At 48.3% G+C, this 22,293-nt stretch overlaps 1 long non-coding RNA gene across 2 annotated transcripts in view; it reads right to left on the reverse strand.

Annotated features, from left to right (window-relative positions):
- The window catches only part of LOC110363461 (uncharacterized), a 31,756-nt gene extending 11,809 nt beyond the window's left edge, over window positions 1-19,947 (reverse strand). For both annotated transcript variants that reach the window (XR_002421565.2, XR_010471881.1), the window contains exon 1: window positions 12,304-19,947. This is a non-coding gene — a long non-coding RNA (uncharacterized LOC110363461). The remainder of the gene's footprint in view (window positions 1-12,303) is intronic.
- Between the last annotated feature and the right edge of the window lie 2,346 nt (window positions 19,948-22,293).

A 22,293-nucleotide genomic window follows, 5' to 3' on the forward strand; every position in this document is an offset into this window, starting at 1 on the left:
TAGGTGCAGGGTTTGGGGCAACAAGGTGTTCTCAGAGGAGCAGTGGAAAGCTGATCTGCTACAACATGGTTTTGCCTGAGGTGAGTTACTTTTAATAGATGTTTTGTTTTAGGAAGCTTGAAATGATGAGCTGGCACTGCTACTTTTGATTTTACTTCAGGGAAGATGAGCTATAGGTTCAGGGGTTTTCTGCTTGCCAGCAGTGTGACTTCTTTTAACCAGAATACCATTTGGTTAATGTAAATATGCCAGTTGTCTAAGCCTCCAGGTATGCGTTTACAAAATAAATACATTACCCATCCATGTCTCTATGGGGAAGCCTTTCAAATCTTCCCACCTCTTTTTCACAGCTTCTTTAAAGCATTGTAAAGTCTGATCCAAAGTCCGAGATCATGACCAGGAGTGTTTTCCAACTGATGAAAATTGCTTCTGAATTAAACTATAAAAGAAGGATGCACCATGACAGCAATTTGTAATTTTTTTTTTTTCTTTTTAATGAGAAGTTGGCTTAGTGAGACCCATCTGACTAGGAGAATATGCAGAGCCTAGCACCACGGTTCACCCAGTCAACCAACTGTGACGAGTTTATCCTCGTTGAGGTCTGAAGGTCTCTGCACTTTCCTGAGGAACTTCCTATGACTCAAACAGCAACTGTCAGAGGATGCATGAAGTCAACAATTGCTAGATAAAGAACAGAAATCAAACTGCTTGCAAGGATACCAGCTACCAATGTATCATCATAGCTCTTCTATAACAGCAGAAGTGTTTTCTATTTATACAATAATATCAAGAGAGGAGTCGTCAGTTATAAAGTTGTACTCATATGGTTGTTTGGAGTATTAAAATAAAGCTCCTTTAGAAACCACCCCAGACATTCATGGGAGCCTCAGGAGCTCTCTTTGGCTCTGGGTGCCCCATAAAGAAACATCATTTATACTGAATTAATTAGCTGCCACTTCACCCTAACACCAAAACTTGAGGTAGTGAGGCAAGACTACAGTGAAGTAATGAAACCAGTAATGTTATTAGAATAACTCACAACGGAGTTACTGGCCACCTTGCCAACAACGCACGCAAGCAAATAACTCAGTACCTACAGGGACGTCTGCAGGAACATGCCGGAGCCACTGATGACAGCCAAAAGCCAACTTGCATCCACCCCACTCAGGTGTGCCTTTTGCAGAACAGGACAGGGGCAGGTGCCCAGGGACAGCCCCAGGCTGCAAGAGGGTCATGTCGGGTGGGACAGCAGCAAAGAGAGGACAAGTAGCTCCCAAAGGAAGTCTTTGGCTGGGAGTTTTGCACAAGAAAACTCTTCCAGTACTAATGTAGCTAGAGTGAGATGTTACCAGAAACAGCGCAACACTGTGCACTGGAAAAAGCTGACTGGAAAAGATTAATCTGGTCTTGAAGGCCAGATGTGTCTTTGTTGGTTGTTGAGAATTTGGAGGCTCTTGCTCATCATAAGGACTCGTCGGTGATGCAATGATCACAAAACAGCTCTACTTGCCCCAAGTCTGCATCTTTAAAAACACACTTTAATGTCAATGCATAACTGAATAAAGAAGACACTAACTACATGCTTAATACACATGGAATTTAGAAATGTTTGTAAGGGCTAAGCCCTCTCATTGTAGAAAGACCAGAAAAAAGTCCTAAGACACACATACAGAACTGACAAGTATCATAATACTATGCTTGTACTGCTCATGTTTTACACAAATAACACAAGTATTTCCACCACTATTAGCTACATCACTTAGAAACTAATGACAAGTTCATAGGCAGGGGCAGATTAATTGTGAAGGGTAATACTAATCTTTCCTGACACAACTAGGTGTTAAATATGCAGGGGCTTCTCTGTCTAGCTCTATTCTGGTACTCTGTCTGTGCCCTTCCCTGAACTGGCTGCAGCTGCCATCTCTCTAGCTTCTTCCTGGATAGATATGCTGCAAAATTTTATCTGAACTAATACAGGGGAACTGGTTTTGCAGGTGAAGGTGAAAAGTAGCTGGGGTGAGAGTGACTCTGTGAAGCGGTAGCAGTCATGATTTCTAGAAAAAGATGCAGGAAACAAACAAATAAAAACCACATAAAACCAACCAACCGACAAACAAACTAAAAAAAAAGCAACTCACAAAGACAAAACAGTGGACTTTGAGGAGACAGACTTTAGCTAAATCACGGTGTTAGTACACACAAGGCCAGAGGAACAAATCCAAGGCAGAAGGGACATTTGGAGAGTTGGCATTGCTCTTGGGAAGTTGTATGAAAAGCGCAGTCAGAAGAGATACAGTACAACAGAATTAATTGTGAGCTCCTCAGTACTGGGCGACTTAGCACAAGTACTAAGGGAAGCTGGTAAGGTATCAACTGGCTGAATCATGAGCTCTTCAATAGTTTCAGAAGTGCATAGGAAGCACACAGAAAGTGGAACTAGGTCATGTTACTAAGTATAAAAGAACAGCATAAGCATGGGGGAACAACAGGAGAAGATGTAAGTGATGCAACAAGCAGTGGGTGTAAAGTGGATGCACTAGTAGCAACAAGAGGGCCAACAAAAGAGCTGGGTTTCACCAGGAGGAGGAGATACTGAGTGATGATGCCAAACATGGAATAGTGATACTTTTTTCCTTCAGTCTTTGCTCAAAGGTGCCCTGTTTAACACAAACAGCATAAACTGTCCAAGGGTAAGAATACTGGCTGCGAAAAATAACAAGGAGGTCAGACAATGTCTAAATAAGTCAGATATATTCCAAGTGACAACACCTAAAAGCCATACTGGGGAAAGCAGCTTAAGCCCACTCAGTGGCACCAGCACAGAAGTCAGGGGTGTAGGGATGTGTTTCTGCACACTGGGAAAGGCAAACCTCCCAACTACCACATAAAGGAGGGATGGACTGGAGGAGCCAGGAATCAGAGACCAGGCAGATTCTTTTTGACTCCTGGAAAAATACAGTAAGTGGTAATTCGTTAAACTATTTTCCAGCTCCTAGAAGACAACAAGCAGATGAGGAACAGCAAGCACTGATTCGACAACAACAAATCACATCAAATCAATCTAATTTCCTTCTACAGTAGGTCTTAGATCTTGATTTTAATAGGGCTTTTGCCATTGTCTCATCTGACACTTTCATAAACCAAGTTAAGAAACACAGCTTAGAAGAAACTGCTATTAGAGGAGTGTACAGCTGGTTGGAAAACCAGACTAAGAGCAGTTATAAATGCTTCACTGTCAAACTGGCAGTACGCATCAAATGAAGTCTGAAGCCATCTGTTTTATGTCTGGCAGCATACAGTATTTTCATTAATATCTTTGAAAAAAGAAAAAAAAGAAGAGTAGGGAACACTTATTAAATTAGCACAGGACACCATGAAGAACAAGCACTTTGGAGAACAGAAGGAGAATGCAAAACAATCTTGACAAATGGGGGAGAGGGATGGGAACAGAAGCGCCATTCAGTAGGGACAAAGCGGAGCTCTGCGTTTGTGTAGGTGTCATCAAGGACTACAAGACCAGCTAGGGAACAACCAGCACAGCAGCAGTTCTGCAGAAGATCTAGGGATGACAGCTCAACATGAATGAGCGTGGTCGTGCTGCAGTAAAAAATGAAAGTGCTCTAATGAGGTGTACAAACAGAAGTGCAGCCTGTGACAAACAGGAAACTGTTCTTCCCCTGTTGTCTATGCTGTCAGGGCTTCATTTGAAGTGTCATCTGTGCAGTTTTGGCCACTGCACTTCAGGGAGACTAAGCTGGTTGCAGAAAGCTCAAAGGAGAGGAAGGTGAGGAAGACATGTTAGTGACCACCTAATATATAAACCAGGAAGGGAGTAATCTTATTTCTAAGTCCACTTGAGTTGGACTAGATGATCTCTAGAGGTCCCTTCCAAACCCAGCCATTCTGTGATTCTGTGTGACCTGTTCACCAACCCATCCCAGGCGACTGCAGGAGGGCCTCTGGTGATGGCCACCTCGGGAGCTGGTAGTCCCTTGGGCACCATGCCGTGCGTGGGGGAGAGCTTGGGCAGGAAAGCCAGGGCAGGCAGCAGGGAGCCACCTCCGATGGCACAGCAGGCTGGCAGCCTCCATTCTGGATGTCCTGCTGGGGCCTGGTGAACAGAACAGGATGGTCCATGGGTCAAGCTCTAGCACGTGCCTCAGAGCAGAGTGATGTGTCCTGCAGTGACTGCTGCAGTGTCCCCAGCCAGGAAGCTCCAGCAGAAGAAATGTTATGACAGTGCAAACAGTTATCTCTGTTGCAAGCATGATAGGAAGTGACAATGCAAACAGAAATGTAACCTGTCGAGGCCACAGCTATATGCTTGGACCCATCATCTCGCCTTTTAATCAAGAGTAGTCCCACAGATCTCTGGTCTCCAAAATCTGAAGGCGTCTACATGCCACCAATGTTCTAAATGATAAAAACTGTATAACCTGCCCAAAAACCCTCAAGAAAACCACCCCAAATGCTCCAACTCTGTGTATGTGTGCATGTCAGCCCTAATTCCAGCCAGCAAATCCAAAAGCCCCCAGTGCCAGCACAGGCATTGCAATGCTGTGGTGGAAAATGTTAGAGAGGATTAGCAGTAGCCTCCAAAGAAATAAAATCATAGCTAAAAGAAGTTATACTGAGGAGCACAACATTTGACTTGTAAGTGTTGTGGTCTGAAGCATAAACCTGAACAGTACCGAATGTTTGGAAAACTGTAATGAAAATAATCATTTTGCTGAAGTATTCTTTACCGAGGGCAACCCTCAAAGACATGTGTTGATTAAGGCAAAATCCATGGATGCTGGCCCAGCACTGGAAGAACTTCTAAGGCTGAATGCTGGCTCTGTGCCCACTAACTTGGCATTTGAGGTAGCTATCCCTGCCGAGCAAAGCGGGGCCACCACACAGCCACATGGGTGCCTGCTCTCCACACCGACCTTGCAGGATGCAGAGCTGGCCCAGATTTGGTGGAGGAGGTCTTGGGCTGTGAGAAATGTCATACCTCCCACATCTCTGTCTCCCACTGAAGAGCAAGACCAGCCAGTCCTTCAACTCACTGACTGCTCCACCAAAATGTTTCCAGGACAGGCTTTTGTATTCTTTTCTGTCTGCCAACAGAGGGGCAGATGGGGAAAAAAACAAATGTTTCAGTGATGCTGCTCCTCCCAGCTCCTTAGTCCACACTCCTGCGATGGAGGAAATCTTGACATTTTGCTTACCAGCCTGCAATGCAAGTTTGGAGCCATTCCTGCAAGCATCTACTCCAGTGCAGAGAGGCAGGAGACCCCAGTGGGCTTTTTTGCCTCTGCCTATGTGAAGAAAAGGAAAATTAACCTTACCTCTCTCTGCCATGAGACTGAAGGAGAAGGGACCACTAAGCTTTGTCCTCTTTTCTGCGTGCTGCTGGGGCATCAAGATGCCAGCAGAGCCAGTGAGGGTGTGCAAATGCCCAATGCAGAAGCTAGTAGATAAGAGATGGGTTTGGAGGCTACTGGGGAGATAGAAAGTGGAAAATTAAGGAAATGGAAGCCAGGAATGAGGGATGTGGGAGAAGACAAGGAGTAAAAAGCTCCAGAGAACAGAAGAGAGAGGAATAAAAGAAGACAGGGAAAAGAAGGAAGGAAGGAAGGAAGGAAGGAAGGAAGGAAGGAAGGAAGGAAGGAAGGAAGGAAGGAAGGAAGGAAGGAAGGAAGGAAGGAAGGAAGGAAGGAAGGAAAGAAGGAAGGAAGGAAGGAAGGAAGGAAGGAACTTCAAAAAAGGTCCCCTTATAGACCATTTTTGTTGACTGTGCATAACAGGCTCCTGGTCTTTGCTAGGCATTACCATGATAGAGTTGTAGAAGAAAAAAGTAAAGGATAAAACAGATAAACAGTCAAGAGGAAAGGAAAATTCAAAGTCTGAGAGAAAGGGAAAAGAAAAAATAAGTGAGGGACATATTGAAGCAGGCTGAACTGTCTTTTTTAGTGTTTGATAAAGTTACACCCTACAGATGCTAGAAATTTAAGAAGCACAAAAGCCTGGGTTAGTGCAAAATCCTGTGGCAATGAAAATGGCATTTTGAGGGGAGCAGATGTGGTTCCCAGACATCCTACACCCTGGGAGGTGACTGGGATCATCTTCTCATGCTGGTCCACAGCTGAGCACCCTCCTGAGCCTGGGCCTACTCCAAGGCAGCCAGCAGTGCACCCATGAGGTGTGTACATTCAGCTCAAAGCCAGGTCATGTGGAGACACGAGGCCAGAAGACATCAGATCATGAATCAGAAGACATCACAACTAGGCTGACTCAGCCCTTAATTCAGATCTGAAGCCGGGATCCAGCCCCTGCCACTCAAGCCCAGGCAGTGCACCCTGTGGGTCCCAGGATGGGGAATGATGGCTGTTCAGTGCTTTGCAACAAGTGGAAAAATCCCCGGGTCATCTGCTCGTGGTGCTGCTGTCTTGAAGGCTGGTAGCAGCAACAAGAGCTGCTTAATGAAGTTAAAGGAAAACAGACCTTGTGTGGATAGAAACAGACCCTGACTCTAAAAATGCTGCTGCAAAAAAAGGTGTCAGCACTCAGTTTTGACTGCAAAGAAAGCCTTTCACAGATGTATGTGTGCATACGTGAATACATGCTGCTTGCTGAATAAATGCTGCTTGCTGACCTCCCACTACCAGAAAGGGCTGCAAGGTGTCCGACCTCCTGTGCAGCACATGCGTGCAGAAGACCGGGCAGGTCATTCATACTGTGTGGGTCTGTGTGAGCCTCCGGATGTCACCTCCAGCTCTGCCACACCAAAAGATGTGCACCCCATGAGCCTTGCAGTGTCAGAGCTGGCCATGGCCTGGCAATACTGGGTTTGCTCCATCCAGAACAGCCCAAGAGGATGAGCCCACTGTACACGTGTGCCTTAGTGCCCCAACCAGACGTGCCACAGGGCAGGAGGTCTCTGGCACCTGAGGGTGGGTTCATGAGCTAGCAGGAGTACAGTGGACTCCTGTACTGGGGAAGATTATGCTGAGCTCATTTTGGACTAGGTCCAACTCATCATTGCTGCATTTCTGAATGCCTCCCACTGCGTGTTCAGCAGCTGTTTGTGTGGTTGGCTCCCCTGGCATGTTGCATTTACAAGCCACCTCTAAGTCAAATGGAGGCATAAAGACAACATCGATAACAGTGAAGCTGAGAATGCAGGCCACAATATGCAAACAAAATATTCTGAAGCCCCATAATGACCGAGCATTTGAAACAGAAGAAGAGCATGTACAAACGTGACCAAAGAAGGTAAAAAACTTTTTTGAGTGCTGTTTGTTGCAGACGGAAGAAACTCTCTCTGTTAGGCAACCAGGCATGTAAAAACCTTGAGCTAGTTAACAACACGCAGAGCATTACATGTGCGCTGGGAGGGAATGTGGTCTGGGCATTGCCACAGTTCAAGAGAGTGCCCTTTCATGTATTTCCCAGGAGTCTGGACAATTACTTGACTTTGTATGAGAACTTCAGGCTGCGTCCTGGAGGAAAAAAAAGGGCACAAGGAGGCCAGATGGATGAGCTCACCCATGTCTGCTGTTCCCAGATGAAGCAGGAGCAGACAAGGAAGAATCTGGTGGAAAGAGGAAAAATCCAGCTGTAGGCAGGTCCCACCATGCCCTGGACTGCTGCTTTTCCCTCTCCCACCATGCTCCCTCTCTCTCTCCTCCAAGCCAGCTTCCCACCAGCCTTGTTCCTCCGCCACCTCATCCATCACAGCAGTAGTTTTTTGACCCTGGTAAGAAACAGCACACAAACGTGCTCTCTGAGGGACAGGACAAGAAACCCCCCCTCTGCTCAGTGCTGTTTCCCCGCACAGGCACTCCCTGACATCCCTCTGGCAGCGGGAAGCCAGCTTCTAACAACTGCCCTTCACTTCCAATCCCCTGTTTATGAAACTTGATAAAAAAACCCCAAGGCCAAGGAGTGAAACACTGACACCAGGGGAGAGAATTATTCATCCTTCAGAGCTGGTAACCCTGCCTATCAACCTGCATTGCACCAGCAGCATCAAAGACAGGCAGCAGATCTGAAAGGCTCAGTGCATACACCTGGCCTTTCCTACAGGGAAAGCATAAGGTGTAAATACGCCTATAGGAAGGAGTTAGTGGCAGAGACCCTGGCTAGTGCCTATACCTGCCCCAAGGCAGCCTCTGTTGTTATACCAGTGCTGCAGAAATGATGCAACAGCACCCGTTTTGTTGCCATGCTGGAATCCAGCAGTGTCTTCCACCCATCAGGCTGCGTAGGACACCCACATGAGAGGCAGTGGTCCCTGCAGGCTGAGAGTCCTCTTTGGTTTCTGCTGCCAGCGCAAGAAAATGGAGAGGGCAACCAATGGGAGATAAAAGACAGCCAGAGTGCTGCTGAAAAATATGAGTAGTAGTAACTCTTAGGACTAACCTTAAGTGTCAGAGGAGTCAATGCCTCTCTTTTGAACGTACAAGCCATTTTGTGGGTATAAAAGCAACACACTCTATAATCCCTTCCATATTTGGCTTTATTGGCTTATTGTGCAGAGCCATTAGAATCAGGATTGTCTCTTATGAAGCTGTTAATGGGATGCAAATTGCTTGAAAGATTTCTCTGCATCAATAGAAAACAACGTAGTAATAAGTTCTTGCATGAAAGTCTGCATAAAAATCTGCTACAAAAGACATATTTTGAAAGAAACAAAAATCCTGTGTGACAGAGGAAGAAATACACTCACCACAAGCAAATTAATATTGGGCTTGGAACTAGAAATGACCTGTCTCAGAGCTGCTTAGATTCCAAAGAGCAGGTGTGCCTTTAACTATGGAGGTATCATGAAGATGTTGTTCACACAACATCATGGCTAGAGCCAGGTAAAAAAGTGCAATTAATATTTTATGCACTGAAAAAAGCAGTTTCAGGCTGGCCAAGCCTGAATCTGTGCTGAATTCAGAAAGAGCCACGGCCAGAATATATGCATTGCTTGAATAAAATTGTAAGTCTAAGCAGCTTGCTCTATGTGATGCACATCTACTTTTCACGCTGAAGTGATGCTTCAAGACTGAAATTTGACTTTCAGTAAGGTAGAAACACCTAAAACTAGCATGAAGTGCCAAGCAGTAAGTCAAGAGAAATGTTGCACTTAATCTGACACGATACTTATTTTTTTCTCCCTTTTTGGTGTTGACATCAGTGTGACTGTGATTTCAGTCTGTTGCTTCCAGCAAGCGCACAGCTAGAGTCAGTGTTCCACCCATGCCACCTAACACAGTTGCCTTGCCCAAACAGCCTAAGTAGCACCATCACCCACCGTTCATCTCCCACATTATGCCATGGACTCCCTGTTCTGTCTCCAGCCCTCTGCAGCCAGAAGTGCCCAGAACTGGAGTGGTGGGAAACACCAGGCCAGGCGAAGCTGCAGGTGTGAACCCTCTCCAGCTTGTCTGGGTGGCAGTGGGCAGCCCTGGGGACACCTGCTATGCAAAGCCTGGAAGACAGAGAAGACAAGCAGCATTGCTGGAATTCCTTGTCCTTTTTCCACCTAAATCGTCCATGCAAGACAGGAGTTGAGAGTTACCCTCCAGGGATACTACTCTGCCTCAAGCATGAAAGACCAGGCTTTTCCTGAAATAACATGAAGCTCTTGCTTTGCCGCCTGCTGGGCTCAGCTGATATACATGGAGAAGCCTAAATAAAGAAGTGCTGAACTCATTGCCCAGGCTTTTCCTCACCGCTATCTGCATTCTTTTGCATTCATTAAAAAACAAACAAACCTGTTTCCTGATAGCAGGGAGGAAAATCACAGGGCTGGGTTGTTTTGTTTTGGTTTAGGTTTTTTGGAGGGATTTTTTTTTTTCCACTTGCAAAAGGCACTTGAATATTATAGAGGGAAGCAGCTCTGCAGGGTCTAGACAGAGAGATTCAAGTGGCTGGTAATAGAGGTTATGGGAAAGCAGAACAAACAAGAAATCCACTATCTCCATCTCTCAGGGATAGGAGGTGGGGAAAAAGGGATGGGAAAACAAATAAAACATCAGCACTGTTCTACCAGCCAGATCTTGGAGAGGAACCAGCATGCTTCCAGTCTGGCCCTGAGACCTGCCTCAGATGGGCTGGGTTGATGTCAGCCAGAAAGCCAGAAGGGCTGAGGGACACAGTCCCTTTTTTTTTTCTTTTATTTTATTTTCTTTTTTTTTTTTTTTTTCAGCAACAATTAGGTCTCTGAGAGAGAGCTAAAAGAAACGATGAGTTATAGAAACCCACAGAAAATGGCAAAAGTGTCCTCCAGACGATGACAGGGGCACAGAGATAGCGCTGGAGGCTGCGGCACTTCTTGGCGCGGGGTTGGCCAGCGGCGGGAAGTGCCTCACATCCTCTTCTTCACATTGTTCTCCCAGCTCCTCCGGTGGCTGGGAAAGTTTCTTCCAGTGATTTACCCCATCCTCACCCTGCAGCTGGCCAGCCTGCTGCTATTGATTCACTTCCCCAGGCATTTCTCTTACTGTCACGCTCTTGTGGCATCAAAGCAGCCACTGGGCTCAGGGAGGGGGGTGGCTGCAGCCTGCGCGTTGCCAGAGGAAACTTTTCCTGCATGTCAACATTTTTTAACTGCAGGGAATGGCGGTGGTGAGAGTGGGGGTAAATGAACACTCAGCCAAAGTACAGGTGGATTTACGAGGCATTACTGCTGCTTTATGTGAGATGAGACACATTTCAGTAGCCTGTGCCGCTCCACTATGTGTAAGGCTGCTTTCCCTCCCTCTCAGAACAAAATAAAAATTGTCACACAAAGAACCCTGGTTTTAGATGTATAATTGCATCAAATTGTGTGTAATTACTTTGTTTGGTCTATTGTGTCTTTGTCTTCCACTCTAGCTTGCACCAGAGCAGGTAACATGTTTACACTGCAGTCAGGGTGACCTGACTTGAAGCTGTCCTGGTTTCATTCTCTTCATGGAAAGAGTGGGTCCTTGGGAGAGGGCTGATGTCCTGCAGCACAACGCTGGGTCTCTCTGCTAGAGAGCTACAGCTGATTGCTAGCGTGTCGTGTCAAGATAAGTACAGATGATGGTGTGGTGGACCGGAGGCTTTGAGAGAACAGCATGCAAGCACAGAGCTTTAACACCAAGGTTACAATTAAACCTCACCTGGGGCTGACTGTTTAAGTAAAGCAAGTCTTGTTTAACCACAGGAAAGAACACAATGTAATAGAAATCTAATTACATTGAATGGTACCCAATGTAAAGGTTATAGTTTATGGATTAACAGCAAGAACTGGTGCTGTGAACCGGGAACTTGTCTGGAACTGGCTGGAGGGGAAAAGGGCACACTGGTAGTTAATCATTTTGGGCACCAACAGGATACAGTTATGGAAAGACAAGTGTGATTCCAGGATGCACTAGAAATTGTGTCCAGCAGAGGAGGTGAAATACAGAGATGCTGATGTGCAGAGATAGGTACTGGGATGCTGAGGGCTGTGGGCAGTCTCCCAGGTAGGCCTCTCTCCCTTCATCATCAGGTACAGGAGAGAGCTACCGAAACAATAACGTTTCTCTGTATGGCATGAGAGAAACTGGATTTGTTCATGGCAGTAAAGCAAAAGATTTCTCTCTGACAGAACAGTGATGTTCTGGACTAGCCCAACAGTCAGAGCTCTGGGTACAAGATCCACAGGGAGCTTCATAACAGCCAGGTCGGATCAGGACAAGAACAGGGAGGGACAGTGCCTACCACGAGAGAAGCCAGGATTCAGAGGATATTCTTCCTCATCCTGTGAGCCTAGGGAAAAAATAGAAGCTGAATGGAAAATTTGCGTAGCTGTTTGAACTGGTAGGGAAAAAAAAATCCTACTAATGTGCCACTGCAATTCTTGTAGTGCTGGAAGTAGCCAGCCTTTGATGCCAGGCCTTTAATGCACTCAATAAAAGGCACGATGACTGCAAATCCTCTCTTGTGTTATTGCTTACTTGGCTTAAAGGCATGTGGTGCTGTCAAGGACATCTTCTGATGGCTACAAGAGGAAAGGAAGAGTGAAAGAAAAGGAAAGATTTTACAGCAAAGACCACCAAGCACCATGAAGGACAGGCGGGCGGGAGACACCGGCACCGGGTGTGGGGAGACCATGGAGGTGACTTTGCGTGACATGTTCAAAAATAGCAGATGCCACTGTGCTTCCCACTCCACCAGCTTCTCTCTCCCGCCTTTGTCACAACCCCACACATCCCCTACAGCCACTACACAAATTGTAAGTAATTTAAAAACACAGCTAATTACTTTGGAGAGATGTTTAAGTATGTAAATCTTCAGCAGCTACAGGATACTTACCAACGCTATGGGCATTGTAATGCAAGAGCAGAAGGTCTCCCGGTGGGTGCTTGTGCTGCAGGAGCCAGCAGCTCCAGCACCGGTGGCACAGGGAGGTCACCCGTCAGCAATCCCCACAATCGACCTCTTGTGTTGGGCGTGTGAGAAAGCTCTCCCTTTCCTGTCGCACGCTGCCGGAGAGCCGTGGCAGCTGCGGGACCCCTCCGACACCCCAGCAGGACTGAATAGACAGAGCTGCTCCAGAAACACCCAGATGTGCGCCGGGTTACTTGGATTTGCTGGCACACCATGCACGAGATCAGCATCGGGCCAGGATGGTGCTGCTTAGTTAATTTGCTTTTGTGATCTGATTTCCTTACTTTAACTCTTTTTGTCCCGTCAGCATCTTGAAAGGAAAGGAAGAAGCAATCTAAGATATCAACATCCCCAATTCCTTTAAAGGATCTCTGTTTGGTGTTCACTCCCCGATGTGCGTTTCTTTCTGTAAAATTTCCCTATTACTGTGGTTTAATGCACATGCCAAAACAAGCTGTTTGATACACCAGCATTAATGCAATGTGGCTTCAAAGACACGACCCAGCAGCAGAATTTGGCCCTCCGAAGCAAAGATGTTGCTGTGCAAGCTCAGAGATGACCAATAGCTACCTGGCTTACCACGTCTCAGCCATTTCAAGCATCTTGTTCCCTTACTCCAGAGCACTCTGCAAGCCATGAGCTTCTGCAGTGAGATCCAAGCCTACCCCAGTTGCTGGGATGCAGCTCCTGTGGCTTTTGCAAGAGACCATAGACAGCAGAAATCACTGGGCTGTGAGCAGTGTGGACCCTTCTGCTAATGAGAGCTCATGAAGGACCCATTTCTTTCCTCCTCACTGACAGAGCCTGGCTAAACTATGGAAGGTGGCTTCAGGCAAGCAGTAGAGCATGGCCTTTTGACTCCAGGCACTCTGCATCCATCCAGTTTACTGGTCCTCTGATTTAGACCCAGCTTTGAGGGTTGAGGGATTCTCCCACAAAGTGAAATTTTTGTGGCTTGGCCACATTTTGCAACAAACCTCCAGCTTGACTAAGATCCCCCTGTCAAGTTCCATTTTTCAGGCTCTTTGTGCAAAAATGATACTTAATGGAGGAGTCACTCCAGTGTGTGCACAAGCAAGGAGTAAAGAAGACACAACATGCAATCCATAAATAGAGACACTTTTGCAGCTCTTTAAACATTCACGCTTTTTGCATAATTGATGACTTTCCATAATAGATATGGATGATAAACAGCTTTAAATAAAATGAAAATTTATCGTTGTCATATCATTTATCAGCATTATGTTAAACTGGAAAGTATGGGGAGAATATTACCATATATTCAAATGAAATTGGTGGAAGGGAGAATAATTCAGAGGCCGCATCGTTGCATTCTTCAGGGTTTTTAATGAGAATGCCAACAGCCAAGAAGCTGCACGACAACCTGGGAGCCAGAGGAAGAATTCATATGTCATTCCATATCCACCGTATGTCAGTATATGTCAGTGTACGTCAGAGCCTCCTCTGTGGCTCCAAAGGGCCAAAACTGAGTCCCTTCTCCAGGGTGGGTCATACCATTTAGTGCTTGTCTTCTCTAAGATAGGCAGCTATGGCTGACCAAACCTCCCAGGCTACCACGGTGCTCCACAGAAGAGGACACTTCCAGCAAGAGGTTTGTCCTGCTGAACATATAGTCATGTTTTGTGAGATGCCTGTTCCTCCTTATGCCCTATGAGAAGAGCAAGGATGATTAGTTTGAATCACTATGTGACTTTCAAACTTCTACAGTCAGCTGAGATGAATCCCACATCTGAGAAAGACACAGCTTTCCTGAGGGATTTTAAGTCACTCTGAATTCCTTCAAAATGGGGAGACTCCGTGTCAGGAAAGTTAACAAAATTTCTGAGCTGTGATGGCAATGGATGTCATGAGGCACTTCAACATTTCAGCCACAGGCTGCTGAGGAACCTCCCATACCCCAAAGCTTCGCATTCCCTTTGATTTTTCAAAAATAATTGACAGAGGCTCAGTAGGTCAGCTAACTCTCCCAGGGTCCACCCTATCACAGCCTGCTCGTGCAGATAGGTTTGATTTTTCCAAGTATTCCCCTATCAGCTCTTTGCTGATATCTTTGTTGACAAGGTCACTGAAAAAGACAGACCAACCAACCAAACATAACAAACCCGCCTTCAAAAGAAAGTTAGGAACCATTTAAAAAAAACATGGTTTATTTTATTCGCCTGCAGCATTTTTAAAGCCATGGACGGGAAGCAAGGTTTTCCTGTCACTTGAAATACAAGCTGTGCTTGAGGGACGAGGGGTAGTAAGTACTCTCTCTCACCAAAGGCCAGTCAGACTGCTAACAGCAACCCAGAGAGCTGCTTCTGCAGGGTGTCTCAGCCCAGCCACTGAGGGAAGGTGATTCAGGCTCCGGACACATCTGCAGCTGTGTAAGCTGTCAGGATCTCTCCAGCTCTTCCCCTTTGACTTCAGAGAAGCTATTTCATCTTGCCAACCCCTCCCTCACTGCTCAGAGCCTGGCTCCTCTGCACAGCCAGCAGCAGCAGAGCTCACTACCCAGCCCCAGTGTGAGACTGGAAGAAAAGCTATTTATACCTGGAGGTAGCTGGGGCTGCCATCAATCCACATGGCTTTAATAGAGAACAAAGCATCTGAGACAAACTTCTATAGCTCTTTCTCAATTTTTTTTTTTTTTTTTTAATTTTTAAACTAAATTTGCAAAGCCTGTCCCTGACCTCAACTGGACTTTGCTGCTCTGTCTCCTCCCAGCTGGGCAGCCTGTGCAGCATCCTGCTGACTCCGCTTTGGCGGGGGTTTGTGCCAGCAGGTCCTCTGGCAGGACTGGGGCCCAAGACGACAAAACAGGCAGCCCAGCAGGCCTGGCTCTGAGCACCAGCCCTGAACTCTTGCGCAATCTTCCTTGACACGAATTCAAGTTGGCCAGAAGCAGAGCATTTGCGCATGGCCTGAGAGCTGGATCGAGTACCATAAACAAAAGGAAACAAAAAGAGAGGGAGAGCGCTGGGTCCCAGGGCAAGGAGGAACGCAGGCATCTGGCCCTGGCCAAGCTGTGCTGAGCCCAGAGGACAAGGGGAGGTGGTGTGCACAGGGACAGGCAGTGAGGGACCCCCTCCTCCCAGGGTGGGAGCACAGAGCGGAGGTGCTCATGGCCCCATCGTCTTCATACCAAGTTACTTTAAGTACAGGGACACAGAAGGATGGAAGTGGGGTGAGGGGACAAGAAGGGACTCAGAATATGAGCACAGAAATGTATTCCTCTGGGGGCAATTCAAGCTGGCAGGTGAGGAATAGGGACACCCCTGCACTTCCAAGGAGGAGTGCTGAGGAGAATTATGAGAATCAGCTGCTGATGATGCTTCTCTGCAGCACCAGGTGATGGAGGGAAGGAGACTGCTGTACATGAGGTGCCCTCAGACACGTAATTTGGGCCAATCCAGTTATTTTGGCTGTGCAGCAAGTATTTCTGCCATCCAGCTCAGACATCCAGGTATAAGGCACCCTGCAACTGCACTGGTGATGCTCCTGGAAGCGACAGGACCAAGACCACCCTGCTCACGTTGGCCTGGAAGTTCTCCCTTTTGGAGCTGCACTGAGAAGTTTCTCCACCCAAACCTGCTCCTTTGCAGGGAGCATGGCCAAGGAAAAGGCTCTGTGTGGCCAGGGTGTTTCTATGCCTCAGCAGTCCTACTTGGCCAGAACAGCCCCTCCAGGCCGTGAGAAGATGGTGTAAAACAGAGCATCCCTCCAGCTGTGCTCTCCCGTGCCAGCCGCTGAGCTCATGCTTGCTGGCCCAGAGCTGGAGAAGCACAGAGCTGTCAGGGAGCCACCACTGCCACAGCCCACAGAGCCTCAGCCCTGCACCAGGGAGGCTCTCTCCACCCAGAGGTGCTTTGGCCATGTCTGGCCAGTTAGGGGTAGATGACAATAGAGATGAGGAGAGCAGCAAATGATTAAAGAATTAAGACTGAGTGATGAAGAAAGTGAAAAGAACTCAACACCTCTAGTTTACCTGGAGGAGATGGGAGCCCACAAGCAGCTGGAATATTGGGAAGCAGGCCTAGAGCCTAGAGATGAACTGCTGAAGCCAAATGATGGGCAAGATGTGCTTCTTAACAGCAAAGTGCATTGGACAGTGATGTAATTTCCCAATGGAAGCCCCATCAATTGAATCACTGGAAACAAGGCTGGACAAAATACTGGATAATGTCCAGACAAGGATAACTCTTCATCAGCAAGGAGAGAGCAATGAATAAGATGAATACCTGGGCCTTTTCCATCTCCATGAATCTATCTAATGCACTCACTCTTTTTTCAGCATCTGAAAAAAGGATGTAAGTGCCTTTCCTGTGCCACCAGCGCATCTCAGCATGGAGCCAGGATGGGCAGAGGCTCAGGTGAAAGCACGCTGTTGTCTGGTTTGGTGCCTGGAAGCAGAGGAGTTGAGTGGCTCTTGCCTCCTTCCCGCACAGGACAGCTCTGCAAACAGACAGGGTGTGGGACCTGGGCCCTGTTTTCTCTGCCCTTCAGCATGGCAGCAAGCCCCTCGCCCACAGCTAGGCTTGACAAAAGCCGCTGCTCTGCTAAGTGCTCCTCGAGCTGGGTCTTGCAGGCATTATAAAGCTCAGGGCATGGCTGACGTTCACTTTGCTCCCTCAGCACAGCCAGAACAGCCCTGGCACCAGCCCAGCCTTGCCGTGCGTCAGCTGGGGCGAGCAGGTGAGGGTTGCCGCTGCAGGAGGGTGAAGTCATCACAGTCAGGGTACATCAGTTTAAATTCTTGGTGCCCTCTTCTTCCCATGAAATCTCAGTGCCTCTGGAAATCTGTGTTTCCCCAGGGAAGTCACTCCTCCAGCCCTGCTCCCTCCCCGCGGCACACTCACACACCCCTTCCCACCGGAGGGAAGTCCCCATCCTGGGAAAGCTGCTCACAGCACCACAGCCTCTCTTCTGTCAGCTGATTCTGTAATTATTTGGTTGCTGTTAATTGCTAATTAATTCCCCAGTTATGTTATTAGCAGATGGACCAGGGTGTCATGGCTGCTGCCAGGCACGGCACCTGGTAAAATCACACACCTCATCATGGGGAAGGGCACTGCCGAATATTTTATGCCATTGCCTAGTTAACCATTAACAGCTGGTAAAATCCCAGGTCCCCTCACAACAAGGCGAGTCCTCTCAGCACTGTTAGAAAATCCTATTTCTAGTGGGTTATGAAACAGAGGTTTTGATGTGCTGCCAGGTTTGATGTGGAGCTCTGGGAGCTGAACACTTGCTGCACTGTCAGCCGCTGGCTGAGTGCCGCTTACATAAAGCTTTCCTAGCAACCCTGCTTTGTCCTCTATGTCTGTCCATCCATCCATCTGCCTATCTGCCTGTGCAGTGGAAAAACTGAGTGACCCAATGAGGAACTGGACCGGTCATCTCTTCCCATGCTGACAAACATCCAGTGGTCTGTGGCCAGCCCCGAGCTGGGGAGCTTTTCCATCACTGAGCAACCCTTCATGCAAAGCCCACCATCCCCTTCGGGCCCCTTCCCTGGGTCTGCAGCGTCAGGAAGAAGCGAGTATCATATCCTGCTGCCCTGGCCAAGGAAAACAGGAGCACAGTCGGGCTGGTGGCAGGCTGGGGGAGCAGGGAGGCAGCCCTTCTGCCCTGGCTGGCCCCAGCATCCCTAACAAGGGCTGCCACCCTCCTGGCCAGGGGCAATGTTGGTATCCCTTGAGGCTGCCTTGGGAAAGGTGCATGGCTCTGCTATTTGGCTGGCAAAGAGACCAGGTGGAGAGAAGAAAATGCCCAGGGGAGAAGATGTCCAGAAGCAGAAACCTTGTCTGGGCTTTGAGGGGAAAGGCAGGAAATTCAGCGGTTTCTTGTGCGCATCTTTCTCCCCGCGCTCCAAGGCCAGCAGCAACTAAAAACTCTCCTAAACAAAGTCCTTCCTTAACAGAGGGGGCTTCCCTCCCACACCACCCTGCAGCAGCCCCACAGTCCCCCATGCACCCCTGCACCCCAGCCTGGGTGGTCCCATCCCTACCATTTTGGGGGGCCAGTGGGGGCTGCTCCCCATTCCTGGGCCCTTTAAATCGGAGCCCCTGCCAAAGCGATTTCTCCATGGAGTTTCATAAGGAAGCACATGACGAGGGCAGTTGGAAACCACAGCTCTGCGAGCGCTGATTACAGCCTGCTGAGGAAAAGGAGATTTTTATCTTGCAGGAATTCAATTATGAGAAGAAAAAAAAGTGCAGCACGTCTGGCTTGGTTTGCCGAAGCTCGCTGCACTTCAGGGGCTTTAACTTAACAAGAAAGGTGTGCAAGCTTTACCTAAACCATTGTGCTTGCTGGTATGTACATGATGGTGGTTTTTTTAAGAGAAAAAAAAAAAAACACCCCCAAAGTCACCCTGCTGGCAGCTGAATGCAGCAGGGATGATGTCATTGGAACAGTTGGAGGAGAAAAGAGAAAAACAAGTCTGTGTGTGCTAATCCTGTTTGCTGCCCTAAAGGGAATGGAAAGCCGCCAAGGCGAGGAGTTCTGGGAAACCATATAAGGGTGCCAAACAAGCACCGCCGCCAACACAGGGAACTGACATCTTTGTTCTCCCCAGCTCGGCAGCCAGCCAAAGGCCTCATTTCGGCGCTGCGGCATGATTACACTGGACATCTGCCAGCTGAGTGCTCTGAGCCCCTTTTCTTCTCTGTAAGCTTTTTGCCAAACATGTAGCAGTTGCCATGGCAGTCAGAAGTAAAAAAAAAAAAAAATAATAACGCGCACATATAGATAGAGAGGGAGATAAAACAACAACAACAAGAAAGCGGAGGCACGCCTTGCTCCAGATGCGCCACATGTGTGGATATAAAAAGCAAGCAAACCTATTAATCAAAGGTTTGGGGGATGGAGGGAGGGTGAGCGGCGCAGGCTGAAAGGTGACGTGAGGATAAAACAATAAGTGCACACAGGCACACGCACACCGCAGTGGCCAGGCAGGCGGTGGTGGGCTGACCCCGTGGTCTCCTCCCCTGCCTGCATGCGAAATTGCAGGCAAGCGGGATTTAAAATAGAACAACATGGTGGCACTTTCACTATTGCTTGCCTGCCCGTCTTTTTTTTAATTCTTATGTTTAAAAAAAAAAAAAAGAATGAGCTGTTCTGAGGATGAGAAGGGGGTTATTTATAAGCTATGCACAGCAGAGGGAAGCAGGCAACCCAGATCTGGTCACGTCTCAGGATGGAAAATCCCATTCCAGCCCATGGTCCAGGCCAAACTGTATTATTTCAAGTTGTGCCCTAAACAGTTAACAACCAACCACCCAGTAGTCCCATGTTTATAACGATATTTCATTTAGCTAGGCAAGCGCTGCCAGACCCGGATGGGCAGATCTATGCACATAATAGAAGAGGTGTGGTCCCTGCTCGCTTTCTTTTTCCACCCGGAGACGCATGGGCTAGTTTCATTTTACAAAGCAGCTATATACAAGAAGTTCACTGCCCAGTGAGCTGGAGTTCATCTGACTATTTATAATTGGGTTTCTTCTCCCCACACCCACCCCGCAGGCAACAGGACAGCGGCTAAGCGATGGCAGCCGTATTCGCAGCCAGCCTGGCAGCCATCACAGCTGTGGTGTGTTTTCAGGCGAGGCTGCAGCAAAAGGACAGATAAGGCTGCCCAGGATGGGATGCAGCACCCAACACATCTCTGGGGCACCCTCCTCCTCAAACCCCCAGGAGGCTCCCCTGCCTGCCCCAAGGACCAGGTTCATTTACAGAGTGCAAGGCATCACCACACCTGGAGGGCATCTTCAAAATGTGGGAACTGCTGCAGCAAACCTGGTCCCACACACCATGAGCAGTAGTGAACAGCTGCAGTCACCCAAAGACCAGCCTGCCTCGAGCAAGTGAGTTCTGGGAAGACAAACACCCCCAAATGCTGCAGTGAGCAAGCTGCCTTTGGCCCCTGGCAGTGTGCAGCGGCTCCTCTGATGGCTCCACTGGAGCTTCACAGGCACAGAGAAGAAGTTGGCTGAAAAGCAGCAAAGGTGAGTTGTAGTCACAGGTGGTAGGGAAGGAGACTGGACTCTTACCCTGCCTTGCTGCTGCCTTCCTGTGTGGCCATAAGTCATGCACCTGCAGTTTGCTTCAGCTTCCCGTTTGTAAAAAAGAGGATGGTTTTCCTTACATACCTCAGAGATGGGCTAAGCGTCTTAAATCATTAATGTTTGTAAAGTGCTTTCATTTCCTCAGATGGAAGCTCTTACTGATGTGTAAAGTATTATTAGGATTATTCTTGTTAATAAACAAGGAAGGCAGGACAGGTTTATTTCTTGCTAGGGCTTACGTGGGGCACAAGAATGCAGAGGCTGGGGAACATGCTAATTTGCCCCACAGCCTCTTCAAGGAATTGCAAAGGCAATCCTCTCACCGGCACTAAGCTCAAAGGCAGCATCTGTGAAACACGGGGAGAAGCCCCTCGGGGTCCCAGTGTGTCTCCAGACCACTGGAGACCTCTGTGGGAGTGCTGGTCCCTGGCAGCTCCCACAGGGCCAGTGGCAGGAGCTCGGGGCAGAGTTATGCTCTTCAGCACCCTTTCTGACCTCCACCGCATTTAGTGGGTGGCCCAGAGTGGGGAACCTGTGCAGAAGGTGATTTTTGCCTTTCTTTAGATGTCAGGCTCCTCCCTGGGGTGCACCTTAATGTCTAAAGCAAGGACAGGCACTGAGACATCATACCTAGCAGTCTGAGCGGATGCCCCCCCAGTTTTGTAGAGAAATTGAGACGTGGTGTTTGCTGAGCCAAGAAAAGCTGTTTTGCTGCTCAGGGGGAAGGGAGGGAGGCAGCTCTGCAGAGCAGTTCACCCCCATGGGCCAGAGACAGTCCCTGCCTTCACCCAGTGACCACCAAGGCCCTGCAGACACTCAGGCACTCCTCACCCCAAAAGTGATGAGCTGCTGGGGGTTTTCCCGAGGTGACACAGCAAGTGGCAGGGCAAGCCATCACCTGCTGCCTTGGTGCTCAGATGGGCTGTGCAGGGCTCCACGCTGCGGCTCAGCCCCTATCCAAGCGATAACCCCCTGCTGTGTGGTTGTTACTAACCAAAGGGTCGTAACCTACCAAAAACTTTGCCAGCACATATTCATATATTAGAGCCAGGCAGTAAAGAAGAAATTTCAGGGAGGGGGATTAACTTTACTTGGTTCTAGCCAAGTTAATAAAATATAGTCTGAGTTACTGCCAGGCTACTTAATTCATTATTATTCAAAGTGGCTGGGTAATTTCCCCAAGGTCGGCTCTGCAGGAAGCAGAGTCAGCTCTGGCCTTGCCCGCTCCTGCATGTCACCTTCCCGGTGCTATGGATGGCACCAAAGGTGGTCTCCTCACAGCTGCCAGTCCTGCAGCTAGGTCCAGGATGGCCGGGGTAACCATCAGCCCCATCAGCATTGAAAAGCATCACCTTGTGCCCCAAAAGCTAAGCCCCAGCTGCAGGAGCCAGTGGGAGGCGTTCTGACACTGGGGCATGGCAGCAGGGGCACTGCAGCCTCCCCCCAGGGAGGGGGGGAAGGGCTGAGCATCTTTGCTGAAGGGGTGAGCAACACCAGCTCCCTGCAGCAGTTTGCAGTGCCCTGTGGAGCCAGCTGCTTTAAGGAAAACCCTCCACATCTTGCACTTCAGCTTCAGTGGAAGTGACATTTGCAAAGGCATTGCCGTGCCTGTGTGAGCTCTCTTCCTGGCATCCTCTATCTGATTATTTCCCCCCTCATTTCTAAACATGATTTAATTCCTTTACCCACCTGCATGGCAGAACTAATCACTGACAGGCATTACGTTGCCTGGTATTAAAATCAGCGTACAGGCACATTCCTGCATGCGCTCTGAATCATCATGAGGCTCCCAAGCTTTAAATGGGAAGTAGAACGCACTGCTTTCTAGATAGACAAATGAAAC

The sequence above is a fragment of the Columba livia genome, chromosome 3 (assembly GCF_036013475.1).
Source record: "Columba livia isolate bColLiv1 breed racing homer chromosome 3, bColLiv1.pat.W.v2, whole genome shotgun sequence".
NCBI lineage: Eukaryota > Metazoa > Chordata > Aves > Columbiformes > Columbidae > Columba > Columba livia.